Source organism: Pogona vitticeps, chromosome 3 (genome assembly GCF_051106095.1).
Source record: "Pogona vitticeps strain Pit_001003342236 chromosome 3, PviZW2.1, whole genome shotgun sequence".
NCBI classification, from domain to species: Eukaryota; Metazoa; Chordata; class Lepidosauria; order Squamata; family Agamidae; genus Pogona; species Pogona vitticeps.
Genome location: NC_135785.1, coordinates 121,201,108 through 121,216,393, shown reverse-complemented (window position 1 = coordinate 121,216,393; position 15,286 = coordinate 121,201,108). Strand labels below are relative to the sequence as shown.

General features: G+C 43.7%; 1 protein-coding gene and 1 long non-coding RNA gene across 2 annotated transcripts in view; one reads left to right on the top strand and one right to left on the bottom strand.

The window, feature by feature from the left end:
- Positions 1 to 14,675, bottom strand: part of SPON2 (spondin 2) — a 42,634-nt gene extending 27,959 nt beyond the window's left edge. The window contains exon 1 of the mRNA XM_020797066.3: positions 8,695 to 14,675. The gene's annotated coding sequence lies outside the window, so the exon portion shown is untranslated. The remainder of the gene's footprint in view (positions 1 to 8,694) is intronic.
- On the top strand, positions 57 to 2,603 carry LOC144588232 (uncharacterized). The gene is made up of 2 exons (XR_013543679.1): positions 57 to 1,207; positions 1,846 to 2,603. It is a non-coding gene; the product is annotated as an uncharacterized LOC144588232 (long non-coding RNA).
- Positions 14,676 to 15,286: the final 611 nt, after the last annotated feature.

Below are 15,286 nucleotides of genomic sequence, written 5' to 3'. Positions count from 1 at the left end.
GTGATAATATGGAGTATTGAGGAGGAATTCTCCATGCCATGAGGTGAAGAGCTTGTAGACATGGACGGTACGTTTTCCCTTGATTCTGGGTCAGAAGATGAGGAATAGACGGGGGTCTCAGGGAGCCTGACGACATTGTCAGCAGTGTTGTGAACCACAGCCGTATGAGTCAGTATGGAGCTATGAGGATCACGGTGGCATTGTCATGTCATATCTTCACTATTATGCACAGTAGGAGAGGTATTGGAGGGAACATGTACATGAAGCAGCCCTTCCAGGGCACCATGGGAGTTTACCCCTAGTCCAGGCCGTGAAAGATAGATGGCACACTAGCTGTTCACCTCAATGGCAGGGAGGAACCAAAAAAAAATCTCTTGCAGATTCTGATGAATGTGCAATGGTCCAGAGATCACTCGCGTATTTGGTATGTTCGCCTGCTCAGATGGTCTGCCCATGTGAAGTCCTGGGCGGAGATGTGCACAGCAGACAGAAAGATGTGGAATTCTAGACACTACTCCCAAAACTGAACAGTCAGGTACAGTAGAGGAAGAGAATGGGTGCCTCCCTGTTTGTTGATGTAGTACATTGCTGTCGCATTATCCGTAGTAACTTGGACAGCCATGCCTAGGTTGAGAGTTAGGAGCGCCTGAAATGCTTTGAAGATGGCCAGCAATTCCAGATTTTTTTAAAAAGAGAAAGTTTTACTTCACTGACCAGGTGTCGTAGATATGAAGACTGGTACAGTGGGGTCCCCATCCGACCAGACTGGAGTCTGTCGTGATTCTCGAGGTAGGTAGGAGTGGAGCAAACAGTCTTTCCAGGGCCAAGTCTTCTGGGTTGATTACCAGCAGGGTTGGTGTGCAAGCTCATGAGTAATCTGGAGGCATACGTAGGGCGCATTTTTCATGGGGTTAAACAGGGCAGATGCCAGGCCTGTAGGGACTGCCTCTTGAGCCTCGCTGGCTTTATGACAGATGTGGTGGAAATCATGAGTCCCCGAAGATTTTGGGCCTGATGGGCTGTGATCCAAGACAACGGAGGGGAGCGACATATCAGGGAACAAATTTAGACCATGCCATTCTGGGAAAGGAAAAGCTCTTGCCAGCCAAGATTCCAATATGGCCCCTATGTGAATACTCGAGGCGCCGTCGAGAGCTGAATGGCAAGGCGCTGAACTCTAAAATGGGCCTTCCTAGAGAGAATGGAGGTATACGCAATGATCACTTCTGATGGATATGTGGGAGCAGGCGTCACTCAAGTCTATCAAACTAAACCAATCTCCTTGTCGAATTAGTGGAAGGATATGTTCCAAGGTCACCATGCAAAAACGGCGCTGGCTGATGAAGAAAAATCAGGTCCTTTAGGTCTAAAATGGGGCGTAGTGATCTGCCCCCACCTGGAGTGGCAGGAGATATGTCTGATTTTCCAAAAAGGATCTTTACCTTGTCTCATAGAGTGGTAGAAGAGTGAGTGTAAATCACCCGCTGAGCCGGTGTATCCCAAAACTCTATGGTGTACCCATAGGGGACAATGGAAAGAGCCCAGGCATCCGAGGTGATGTGGGTCCATGCAGAAAGAAGGGAGCAAGCATACTGAACATGTGACACAGAATCGAGCGGTGGTAAGCGGGAGGGAGTCACAGTGTCTGTTGGATTTTTTTGTCAACTTCCTATAGGAATGGTGGGGATGGTTGAGTTGGTTGGATTTTTTTGTCAACTTCCTATAGGAATGGTGGGGATGGTTGCGTTGATTGGATTGTGGTACTGAGCTAACTGTTGAGGGAGATATCTTCGTTGAGAAGTATAAGGTCTGTATACACTATAAGAGTACTGATGCATCAATGAGATCTATAAGGCTGAACGTTGTACGACCATGCTGTTTTCCTCATTCTTTGAAGGCCATCTAGGGATCGAATAACCTAGAGCCATCAAAGAGCAAGTCCCCTATTCCAAATCTGACATAATCAGAAATGTTGGCTGACCTTAGCCAATCGTGTCTTTGCAAGGTTACCCCAGTCATGAGTTGTTTGGAGGTGGCCTCGATAATGTGATGCGCTATCACACTCTCTTGCTGAGTGAGGGACATGGCGTCTTAATGGAGAGCAAGCCCTTTCAGATTAAATGCTGCTGGGGCTGCCTGAAGAGAGGGTAGTGCACAGTTAGAGAGGTTGATATGGTAGGCGCCCATAGCTGCCATGTAGATGAGCTTTCTAACCTCCTCGCTGCTCGGTGTGGTAGTAGATCTCGAGCGTGATCTGGCTTGTGTGGCGTCCACATCCACATAAGGAGGAGGATGCCTAGTTAAAAATCTGTATTGGTACCATAGGTCTTGTACAGATTTTCTACAAGCCTGGACATTTTAGGGACAGAGAAGGGCTTTTCCCAGGTCTACTGAAGCAAGCAGAATAAAGATGGGATAAGGGACAAGCACAGGGAAGGCACTGATTCCTCATCAATATCTGCATAAACCTTATCAGACTCTGTTTGAAGTTGATGTACTGTTAAATCAAGAGCCTTATCGATTCTCTGTATCATGTTAGAACATGAATGAAATTCGGAAATGAGGGATGGAGGAAAGCCATCACAAATATCAGAGTCTGGCAGGGTCAGGTTAGGAGTCAGGTTAGGTGCCATGGAGTCGGAAGATTCAGAGTCAGAGTCATGGGAAGTAGAAGAAAGTGGAGCATCAGAAGTGAAAAAGGACTTCTGGTTTCTTTTTCAGTATCCTTCCTCATATCATCAGTATTCAGTATCTTCCTTAAGAATACTTCCTCAGTACCAGGCGTTTCTTATGGGCATATATTGTTTTAGTCTTCCGCTTGGTACCGTGGCATGGTACCAGCATGTTTTAACCTCCTGGTACCAGCAAGTTTTAGCCTTCCGCTTGGTACCAAGGCATGGTACCAGCATGTTTTGACCTCCTGGTACCAGCAAGTTTTAGCCTTCCGCTTGGTACCAAGGCATGGTACCAGCATGTTTTGACCTCCTGGTACCAGCCTGTTTTAACCTTCCGCTTGGTACCAAGGCATGGTGCCAGAATGTTTTAATCCCCTGGTACCAGCATGTTTTAGCCTTCTGCTTGGTACCAAGGCATGGTACCAGCATGTTTTAACCTCCTGGTACCAGCCTGTTTTAACTTTCCGCTTGGTACTAAGGCATGGTACCAGCATGTTTTAATCCCCTGGTACCAGCATGTTTTAGCCTTCCGCTTGGTACCAAGGCATGGTACCAGCATGTTTTGACCTCCTGGTACCAGCATGTTTTAGCCTTCTGCTTGGTACCAAGGCATGGTACCAGCATGTTTTAACCTCCTGTACCAGGGAGGCTTCATGGTACCATCTCTTCTTATGTCTTTTGGTATCCGGAGATGATCTCTTTCTTCGGTACCGGAGCCCGCGGGAGTATCGGGACCTGGGACGTCCATCGATGTTCGGGCATCTCCAGTAACGGAGGTTCCCTCGGTACCGATCGGTGCCTCTTCCTCCTGATATCAGGGAAGGACGGTACCGACGATGTCGAACTCTCATTGGAGGATTCCGATGAGGACGAGGAGGACTCAGAGGATGAAGTTTCCGCAGCAAGGCTGTATAGCAGACACGGATAATACAGCTTTTGCATTTGCTGCCTCCAACGTCTCAAATAGCTCTTAGAGAGCTTGAGCGGTTGCAAGTCCTCTTTAGGCGCATGCTCTTTAGCTTCATTGGGGCGAAGATGTCGAGCCCCGTGGGGTGAGACCTTCGGTCCCGAGTGGCTCGGAGACCGGGAATCTCTAAAGATGGCGCCAAATGCTTCGCTTTCACCTTCTTGTTTTTCGGAGAGGATGTTGCAGGGATAATTCCGGAGTAGGAGGAAGCGGGACCGACAACGGCGGTGAAGATGGAGGCGAAGAGCCCTAGGAAAGAAACTCAACAGGAGACTGAGGAGTGAGGACAGGCAAGGACGGGGAAGCCTGTGGTGGCAGGCTAGGAATAGCCGAAGAATGAGGGGTTGGTGGTTATAAAACTAAGGGTTTGGCCTTAGTTTTAGAGGCTTTACTCTTTTCCCTAGGTTATATATGAGGTAAAGGGTTGGGTTCTGCAGACGCAGAGGCCGCTTCGATGCATACACAAAGATTTTTGTGCGACTCTCCAAGGCAATGCAGCTTTTAAAAGTAACCCTGGGAGATGAATAAGCCTTGGAGGCCTGGGAACAGTCCAAGGGGGGGGAAGGGGGGGAAGGGAGGGGGAAAGAGGGAAAACCCTCACAAAGGGCCAAAATGCACACCTCCCCTCCTAAATAATAAAGTCTTTGTACTTTCCTTAATGAAGAATCGAACAGGAGCCAAATATTTTCCAAGAATTTCCAATAATTTCACGGAGCTCTAGCCAGGAGACCTAACTGCAGCAGCGGAAAAAAATGGAACTGAGGTATCTGTTAGGACGGGCGGACCATGAGGTCCTGGGGGCGGAGCCAAAAGTGTTACTTTAAGCTCTAGAATATTCCGAGGCCTCTGCACAAGTGCAGATTTAACCCATTAGTGTGCATTCACAGAGGCCACGAAGAAGAACCAAAACTTTGACTATGCAGACCTTTGTTGGCAAGGTGATGTCTCTGCTTTTTAAGATGCTGTCGACGTTTGTCATCACTTTCCTCCCAAGAAGCAGGTGTCTTTTAATTTCGTGGCTGCTGTCACTGTGCAATGATCAGGGAGCCCAAGAAAGTAAAATCTCCCACTGCCTCAATATCTTCCCCTTCTATTTGCCAGGAGGTGATGGGACCAGTGGCCATGATCTTAGTTTTTTTGATGTTGAGTTTCAGACCGTTCTTTGCACTCTCCTCTTTCACCTTCATTATAAGGTTCTTTAATTCCTCCTCACTTTCTGCCATCAGAGTGGTATCATCTGCATATCGGAGGTTGTTGATATTTCTTCCGGCAATCTTAATTCCGGCTTGGGATTCCTCCAGTCCGGCCTTTCAGATGATGTACACTGCATATAAGTTAAATAAGCAGGGGGACAATATACAGCCTTGTCGTACTCCTTTCCCAATTTTGAACCAATCTGTTGTTCCATATCCAGTTCTAAGTGTTGCTTCCTGTCCCACATATAGGTTTTACCTAATAGAGGCACCCAAGCTATGCCTTCCTGGACATGGTGTTTGCCCTCCCTTTCAAGGAGAATTTAGTGCAGCTTTCTATTAGTGAGCATCAAAGAGAACAGGCAAGTGGTCTTGTCTCTGCATAGGCCACTGGCCAAAAGCTGGTAACCTCCTGGTGGCAGTGACTAAAGATCTCCATTCCCACCATCCAAACCTTTCTCAGACACACTGTTTGGTAGTTTAGAAGAAACATACCCCTATGGACTGAACCCCCTCCACCTTACATGGCTAATGGCTAGAAGACTCAGAGAACGATAGCCCAAAAATAACTTCTGCAAGATTCTTTGTAGCAGCTCCTCTGAACTAATTTGAAAGAGCTGAACATAACTGTGTCTTTGTCCTTGTTCTCCTTCTTCTCAAGACCTGGGAAGAAAGAGGAGAACTCGGCAAGCTGGCCAGGTTTTCACTGCTGGTGCTTCTTTTGCTCAGGAGGGATAGGTTCACATGGCCTGCTGTCATAAGGGTTATGGGGATGGCTAGAGAACTCCCAGATTTTAGAAGACATCCCTGAGAAACAAAGGAGATGAAGGGGCAACTCCTGAGTTGCAGACAAAGCCTTTACACAGCATCAAGGTACCGAAAGGGTCAGCAGGCAAAGGTCAAAGTGTAAAGATAAGGAGCACAAATGGTATTTTTCGGAAGATTTATTATGATCTGAACAGTTTGGAAAAAGTGCGTCAGAATATCATAAGAGAGCAGAACTGAGTCCTTATTCTATACATACCCAAGCTATCTCTCAGAATAAGCTCAAGCAACACAAAGTAGTGCTCATAAACATATGGATGTGAAATCAAAAGTAGTTCCATTACACAAATCTGAATCCTGAAGTCTTAGTCCTAGTAGCAACTAGGCAGCTATGTGCGATAATCTAATTTATAAAAAAATCCAACTCTCCATTTTATGAATGTGAAATATTGTTCTTCCGTATCCACAATTCAAAACACCAAGATATTGTCCTGATATTGCTACACAATATGTCTGCATTGCCAGCAGGAAAAAAGATACCAAACTGTACATAGCAAAGAGCAGCCTGAATGTTGACAACATCAATGGCAGCAGCCAAGATAATCTACAGCAGGGGTCCCCAACCTTTTTCACCCTGCGGACCAGCTGGGGAAGGTGGGGCACCCCGCACTTGTGCACATGTGCAAATGAGTGTACACACGTGTGCAAACAGTGTTGTGGCACTTGTGTGGACGTGCTCTTGCTCATGCGCATGCACAAACAGTGGTGTGGTGCTCGAACGGGTGTGCTGGAGCATGCGCACATGCACAAATCAGCTGTGTAGGGGTGAATGCATGCATGGGGGGCGGGAGATCTGTCTCCGCAGCCCGGTTCAGCTCAGTCCATGGACTGTCACTGGGCCGTGGACCAGGGGTTGGGGACCTCTGGTCTACAGGATAGTACCTTCTTGTGCTCAATACTGTTTACAAAGTGACACAAAGCAAGGATAAATTGTAGAAGCGGACTCCTTTTTACACCAGTAACCACTTCTTACTAGAGATGGGAGTCAAGTCAAGCCTGAGCTCTTGTTAGAGCAAAAATGAGTCAACTGAGGTTATCCTACCATGCACATATGATGAAAAAAAAAACACAAACTGACCAGAAAGGATAATACTGCTGGGGAAAATGGGGGGAGGGAGGGTGGAAAACAGGAAGACCGAACATGAGACAGATTGATTCAGTAAAGGAAGGCACAGCTGTTAGCTTGCAAGACATGAGCTGAACTTACTGGAAAATAAAATATTGCATCTGTATGTGGCTGCTTTGTTTTACTGCATTTTGCTGTTGATTTTAATAGAATCAATTGACCTTGCATAAATGTGGGCTTAGTAATATCCCACTAATTCCATTTGTCTGCTCTAGGTGGGTATGACAGTTAGATTTAGGCCTTTTATGGCTTTAAAAAATCTCTCAGCACTGCAGACATTCTTCATTCAACATTATTGTGGTCATTCGCACTTCATGCAGATCATTTACACAATATATATGTTATACACGCCTGCCACATGTGTGCACACACATTACGCACACATTTCACACACACACACACACACACACACACACACACACACACACAGAGAGAGAGAGAGAGAGAGAGAGAGGGAGAGAGAGAGAGAGAGAGAGAGAGAGAGAGAGAGAGAGAGAGAGAGAGAGTTAACTTCAGGAGGGTTAAAATGCAGACTTGAACTCAAAAACATGCCTGTAGCTTTGTTTTCCCTTCTAAATGGGCACGTCCCCCAATGCTAACACCTCAGTGTCACAGGAGGGAGAGCAGAGAAACAAAGAGCGGAAATTTCCCCGTGGAATACTGTTGTGCAGCTGCCAGCCATTATGTTTACTTTCTGCAAACACTTGAAATCCACAACAAACGAACTGTACACCCAGTTGCCAGTTGAGAGTGCTGCAAGAAGTATAATTAACATTAATATACAGTATGTGCAATTAATTAACACTGTAGTAACAGACTCCATGGAGCAATCAAGTTTTTAAAAGTCATATCTCTACAGTAGAACCAGTAATCATTTACACTGAATTTAGACTACAGTCCTGCTACGTTTACATATACATCCCGTTCAAACATGAATGTGTGCATACATGAGACAAGAATGAAGATGGCATGGCCAGGGGTCTTAATCAGTGCCAATGTTATGGATATAGTCAGAGAACCTAGCAGCTCCAAATTATTTGTCAGAAACATGTTTCAGATTTCATTCAGACCTTGCTTTCTCATAGGTCACTATTCGAGCCCCATTTAGGTGTTTTGTGTGTAGGAATCAAGGGGTAGTTGGGACGGCAGCATGAGTGTAAGCTCTGCCCTTCACGCCCCCAAGGCCACCTTGAAGACCTTCATGTTGGCAGCATGAAGTCCTATGGAGGTGCCCTAAGCATAGTCCTTATCAGGACTGCTGCTAATGGTAACCATGTACTGAACACATGAATGTCTAGGGAATTGTGGGTGGGGTTAGATCACCCGTATCACGTCCACACTTCTAAGGAAATAAGAATGATTACATTGTACAAGATAAGTACTCTTGAAATAGGAAAGGTGATAGAAGTGTCTAGGTCCAAATAGGCTGGAGATACCAGGACCCATGGCTGTCCCTTTCATTTATAGAGAAAAAAGGTGAGAGGTCCCCTCCTCAGAAAGAGGTGGGCAAAGAAAGGTAGGAAGATCAACAACCCTAAGAATACCAGTCTAAGGTAGAAGGAAAGCCAGCACACTTCGGAGCGGAGAAGTACACTTGAGGAAAAACCCAAGGAGACCCTTTCTCTACCCTTCTGGCTGCAAGGACAGGCACCTTCTTGTGTGCAAGCTGAGCTGCACCCAGTCACTTCTAACAAATCTGCAAATAAAAATGAGTCATGCCCACTAAATGGCAGCTGGTCCCCACTGGAATTGGTACAGAAGAATGCAAGCGGCAGAGGGAGAGATGCCCCCCCCACCTAATTCTCAAGATTAATCTTCTCCCCTGCTGATGCTGCTTCCCCTCTAGTTGCCTCATTGTGTCTTTCCCTCCCATGCACATGCACAGAGTAACTCCATGTACTCACGTACTCATATTTATATTCCCCTTTGCCTCTAGTGAGCTCCAGATAGCATATGCGGCTTCCAAGCAGCCCAGCTGTGCTCCTTCCCACCCGGACTGCCCCTTGTGCTGCTCTCCCCTCCAGTCTACTCATTAAAAAGGGCTAGATTAGTCAGCAGTAAGTTTGAAGCTGTGCTGCCTCCTACCCGTGATCTCCCCCCCCCCCTCCTTCATGTGCTGTGATAGCCATAGTAGTGGCTGCCTCTCTTGCAGTGGGATAAGAAGAATGTAAATTGCCTGGCTGTAGAAGTAGGTTGGTTAGCTGTGGCAGGCAGGCAGGAAACATAAAAATGATTGGCTCCAGTGTGGCCATTTTCCTTTGCCTGTATGTTGCAATAAAGAAAGTAATTGAACTACATTTCATGGGGAAGCTAACGTAATGATGTTTAGAGCTGCAGACAATCAAGAAAGAACACAAAAATGAAAAGTAAAAAAAAGAAAGACAGCCTCTTTCATGTTCTGAGTCTTTCATTAGAACGTGGAGGTCCTGTTCCTAGTGAGCACAAGCAACAGGAATTCTTCACAAAACCTTCCTGGTTTTCAGTCTACATAGAAAACATACCTGTGCTGTTCTTCCTTTGGAACACAACAGAAATACATATCCAAAGATGTAAGTGAAAGGCACCCCTCTCCTGAAAGCTGAGGTGTTAGGGGTGTCTGCAAGTTTGCAGAGTGTTGCCTCCATAGTATTAATAGACCCACCCCCAGTGTACCTGTTCTAATTTTGATTCTGTCCTTTTTCCTGGTCAAGAAAAAGGTGGTGGGTGGTGGTTTCCTAACACTTCTGTATTTCTGGCTCTGTTGGGAAATAATCACCTTCTGCCACTCAAGCATTTACATAAAAATGTGGGTCATTACCTATTGCCAATTCCACTCTTGTCCATTATGGCTTGTCAAAGATACTCATTGTGAAAAAGAAAAAAAATCCACTTTAACAGTGAATGCAAATCCACTATAAGAGGAGGGCATGGTGCCTGCCAGTCTGATGGAGGCCTGATCCATTCATTCCCTGCTGAAATATTTTCAGACCTTTCTGATTAGATGCCTGTTTCCAGTAGGAGGAAAGTAGAAAGATGTTGTTGGAGGATATGGATTATTTTGTAAAACCATTTCATTCAACAGTCAGAGCAGAAATTAATTTAATTGCCCTGGTTGAGTTGACTGGAATTGGGAAGAAGGGTAGGAGGAGAGTGTAACGTTCTTCCTTCTCTCTCATCAGCATTTCACCCAACTGCTCACCACGTTCCTCTAGACGTTTTGTGACAGTGGGAAGCTGGAGTCACTCCACTGGTCTTATTGCCACTTGAGGGGATCAGTGGCAGACGGTGGAATGGAGGGACAACTCTTCATTGTAGTAAGCCATCTGGGTTCTATTCTAAGGAGAAAGGTGGGTCGAAATAGTTTAAATAAATAAATTTAAACAAATATGTAGCCCAGTGTTGTGCTTGCGCTAATGGGGTGGCATATAAATCATAGATATTTCATTTTCACCAAGTCCTCAAGTAGTGATGTGAGCCTCAGTTGTGTATTTTTAAAAAAAATTTTGGCTGTTATGGCTTTCATGTATTTTATACAATAGATTTTTCTTCTTTTGGAGAAGGTGGAAGGCAGATGAAGATCTGCCCATAGATTTTTAGGTGATTTGTAGTAGATCTTGTAGTTTTTATTTTTTTTAAAAAAAAAACAGTTTAAGAAGTTTAACTATTTACTATTTCAGGTGTCATAGGCAGAGAACCTGGTCCAAATGTTTAAGAAACAAACTTGGCACAAGTTTTTGATATCAGCTACTGGAGCAATCAAGACAGAAAATGAAGACATTCTTTCACATTACAATCAATAACATTCATAAATCCTAACAGAAACATTTGTAGATGCCACAGATGAATCAGTCTAAAGGATGAAATAATTTATCTGAATGGAATAAGATGCTAATCAAACATAGTCTAAATATAATTTGTTGCTTTATTTTAATATAAAGCAGATTTTTGCCATAAAAGGAAGATAAATCAAGATTTTCTCATTAAAAAGCCACATGGTGGCTGCCACAGCTGGATTTCTAACTTTCTTTCAGTTCCCAATAAAGAGGAGTCAGAGCTAGCATGATCAGCCTCCCAGCAAAATTTATTTACTTACTTGCTTACACATATTGAGAAATAGCAGGCATTGTAAGATTTTTCCTAACACTGTTGGTTTGTGTTTTTGAACTAATGTGCACAATGCAAGTCTCCAAGTTTGATTTAGGTGACATCATCTGCATATCATCTAAGAATACAGACAGGATGGTTTTTCATGGGTAAAATGTTCCAAAATGTGTATTTGACCTCAGGGAAGGATAACCACAGTCTGGAACTTTTTGAGGAAATAATCTACTAGGAATTTATAATATAATGCTGCAATGCAGTGGATAAGGTGTCAGAATAAGGACTCGGCAGACTTGGATTCATCTCCCCGCTGGGCCATGGAAACACCTGGGGATGGGGTGGCAGCAAGAGCATATTAATCCTTTGACATTTCACATGCTTTACAAGTCCTATTAGAGTCACCATAAATTGCAAGTAACTCGGTGACTCATAACTCCAAACAGCACAATGGTTGAAGCCAATATACTGTCAGACATATATAAGAAGAAGAGTGCTTTTGTTCAGAGAATCTGGAGATTCCAGGACACAGAGACAGATTGTGATGGGATGCAGATGCAGAGAGGTTGCTTGCTGATGAAAACATCCTAACCCTTAAACAAGTACAATCCTTAAAAAGCAGCAGATTCTGTAACTAACAGCAAAGAAACCTGCATTTTGTAATATCTTCTGAGTAGGGGTCCGAATCAGAAACAGGAACATTTATTTTTCTGTCTTGTCTTTCTTTGCTCAGTTTTTAAAATGCTGCAGTCAGTTTTCTTTTTCTTTATAATAAACGTTGGCCAGAATCCTATTCTAACAACAGAGCATGACGGCTTTGCAGGAAACGTACTCCACCATTTTTAAGCCATCTGCAGCCTGAGGTTATACAACCCTTGTGGCAAAGGGGGTGGGGGTTATGCTTGTGCAAAGGAGTAATGAATGTTGAGCACACAAAAATGAATAATATGATTCCAGCTGCCTGATTTTTTTTTATTTTCAGGATAAACACAACATGTAGGGGGGAGTTTATGTTTTGTTTGGGGGGGTTGGCTACTAGTACCTAAATATGCCTTTTTGACAGACTCCTGATTAAAGTCAGAGAAGCTGGATTTCAGGCTCAAAGACAGCTTTCTAAGAGAAATAATCCCAAGGGACTGAAGACTCAACAATCACAGAAAGAACCCAGATGAGGACAAACATCTTCTGGACATTCCTCATGAGCTGCAGAAAGTGAGAGGATGCTGATATATGTTTCTATATGTGTTTCAACACTAAGGAATTGGATGAAACTGAAAGAGCAGTTTGCTCAGTGATAATCTGGGGTTTCAGCATGTCTAGAATTCAGGCAAAATGGTACATGCAGTCACTTTAGCACAGACACAGTTCAGAAGGGGATCCTATGTGAACATCACTGGAACAAAGGAAATACTCAAAATAATTTTTTTTGTTTGTTTGTAGGTTATTTTAATAGCCCTTAACTGAGAAACGTTCCCCTTGCATTCAAATATTGTCATTGTATGTGCAGAAGTCAGCTACCCATTTCCAAATCTCAGAATTGGTTGCACTTGAAGTGGACGCCCATGAATTGCAAGGGTGTGCTAGATTAGGGCTGTTGTTCTCTGCACCAATCCATATCATGCACTCTTCCCAAATTGATTGCCTTCCTGTTGGACATGGGAAAAGGGACAGCACAAATCCAAGAAGACCTGCAAAGGAGCACTGACAGATACTGATGGATGGATGGATGGATGGATGGATGGATGGATGGATGGATGGATGGATGGATGGATGGATGGATGGATGGATGGATGGATGGACGGACATGCTGCCTCATTAACACAAGCACTACTCTGTTAAGACCACCTACGTAGGTATCTTTTTCTTGTCTGTCTGCTTTGTACATTTGGTGTAGGTTGATATTCTTGGAGATGTCTTCACTTCCTCCCTTCCTCTCTCTCAGCTCTCTCCAAAAAATGTAGCAAGGATTGCATGGCATGCTTACTACCCTTTCTATTTTAGGCAAAGTTCCTACAACAAAACCCATTTCCTTGTTTCAAAGGCATTGTTTGCACCTTCATTTCACCTCATCTGCAGCATCCCTTCTTTTTCCTCTTTGGTGCTTCCTATTCCTGGCCATAGCAGTAATGGATCACTTCAACCTAGGATAAAGATATAGCAAATTGAGAGTGGATTTTCATTCTTGAAGAACAGCAAAAGGTTCTCCCCCATCAGCAGCATGAGCAAAAACCCTTGTATTTTCAACTAGTTGGGAGAAAACTTTTGAATTTTTTCATTGGCTCCTGAAAGATTGAATGAAGTGAAGATTTACATCCATAAACTAGCATACGGAGCTATTGTACTCTGCTCTCCCCCCCCCCAGCACTGTTTCTCTTACCATTCCCACTCCAAACTACTATTTAGAACACACTGTGGACCTATCTGGAGAGCATGAGTAACCAGAAACCATTCTTTGCTGTGCAAGGTGTACTCTCTTCGCATACAATAGTACTCCCTTATCTGTGGGACAAGTATCCACTGATTCACTTATCCAAGGTCTGAAAATATTAAAAAATATCAAAAGAAATATTCCCCAATATGTATATTTTTTATGATGAAGCTACCAGAACTGGCCACTAGATGGAGCCAGAGACCATGCTCTATATACCATATTTTTCTGTGTATAAGATACCCCCATGTATTGGATGCCCCCTACTTTTATAATTCAAAATTAAGAACTCTAAGTGGGGCTTAGCAAGGGTGGGGGAAAGGGATCAAAGTGCTGCAGGATAGCTTTAATCCCTGCTTTCCCCTCCACTTGTTTTTGTTCTCGTCTCAGCTTACTTCCATGTATAAGACGACCCTCAATTTGTAATCTAAAGATTTTAGACAAAAGTATAGTCTTATACATGGAAAATACAATATACTGTTCACTATTAAAATAGTGTTTTTCAGAATGGGGGGCTTGGAAGGGGTCCTACTGTATTGATATTTCAGAGCCATGTAGCATGATGGAAATAATTATTCTGTGACCCAGAATTATGCATGCAACATACAGAGCCTCAGCTAGAAATTGTATGGCACCATAGAAGATCCATAGTTTAAGAGAAATAAATAAAAGAGATTTCTAGGTGCAGGTGAGCAAAGTCAATGCCTAAATTTAGCAAACGTAGTCAAGACTAAATGTTGGGAAACTTTCCAGAGCTTTAGGACCACAAGTTTGAAGCGGGTACTCCCACCACCACAAACACACAAATTCCTATGAAATACACTATTAGCCGTAAATGAAATTCATATGCCTTCTTCTTAGACATCACAATAAACCGGGGACATAGAATGCTTCCTGCAAACTGGATATAAGGCAAATTATAACAATAGCACATCATTAGAAGAAGGAATTCTGGAAGTTTTGAAAGACCTCTGATTACCACAGCACAAGCTTTTTTCACCTCCTGTAGCTTGCAAATTAGTTTCCTTTGTTTTGCAACTGATGATTGGGAGATAAACACAGGCTTTCTTTCTAAGTATGATTGGTCAGGCATGATGCTCTGCTGAATCCCTCCATCCCCTTAGTGTCTATGGAGTACTGTTTTTGGCTTGTAATGGTGTGCTTTGGGTTTCATTTCTCAAACAATCTGTCCAGGATCCCTGAAAAATATATTTCACTTTCATTTTTTTTCCTCAAGCAAGCAGCGACCTAGCCTTTTGCTTTTTGATCTGTAGGAGTAAGTGGGACTCGGAACATTAGGAATTACTATTGCAGATATAAAAAGGTAAAGGTTCCCCTTGACATTTTCAGTCCAGTTGTGTTTCACTTGAGGGGGCGGTACTCATCCCATTTTCAAGCTGTAGAGCCAGTGCTTGTCCGAAGACAGTTTCTGTTGTCACGTTAACCTTCCCACCGAGGTGGTGCCTACTTATCTACTCACATTTGCATGCTTTCAAACTGCTAGGTTGGTGAGGAGCTGGGACAAAGCGATGGGAGCTCACTCCATCACGAGGATTCGATCCTACAACTGCTGGTCTTCTGACCCTGCAGCACACAAAGGCTTCTGCAGTTTAGCCTGCAGCGCCACCATGTCCCTATTGCAGATATAGGAACCATCAAATTTGGTATATTCGCAACTACTGTACCTGAATATCGCATTATTCAGTGAATTCCAAATATGTATGAATCTGAATTCACATTCTTACAGTACACACTGAATTACTGCTGTATCAAATTATAGCTGAGTCTGTAGTTTTGCCTTATGTACAGTATGTTGGTATGTTCTTTTCTGCACATTTTACTGAGTTTCCCAAAGTGACTTAAACCATAGCCCTGGAAGCTGGAAAACATGCAAGAAGACATGGAAAACTTATATGTCCCCAGAATATTGTAACAGAGCTCAACTAATGCCCTCTAATATGTTTATCCCCTTTTCAGGTGACAAAATTTAAGACT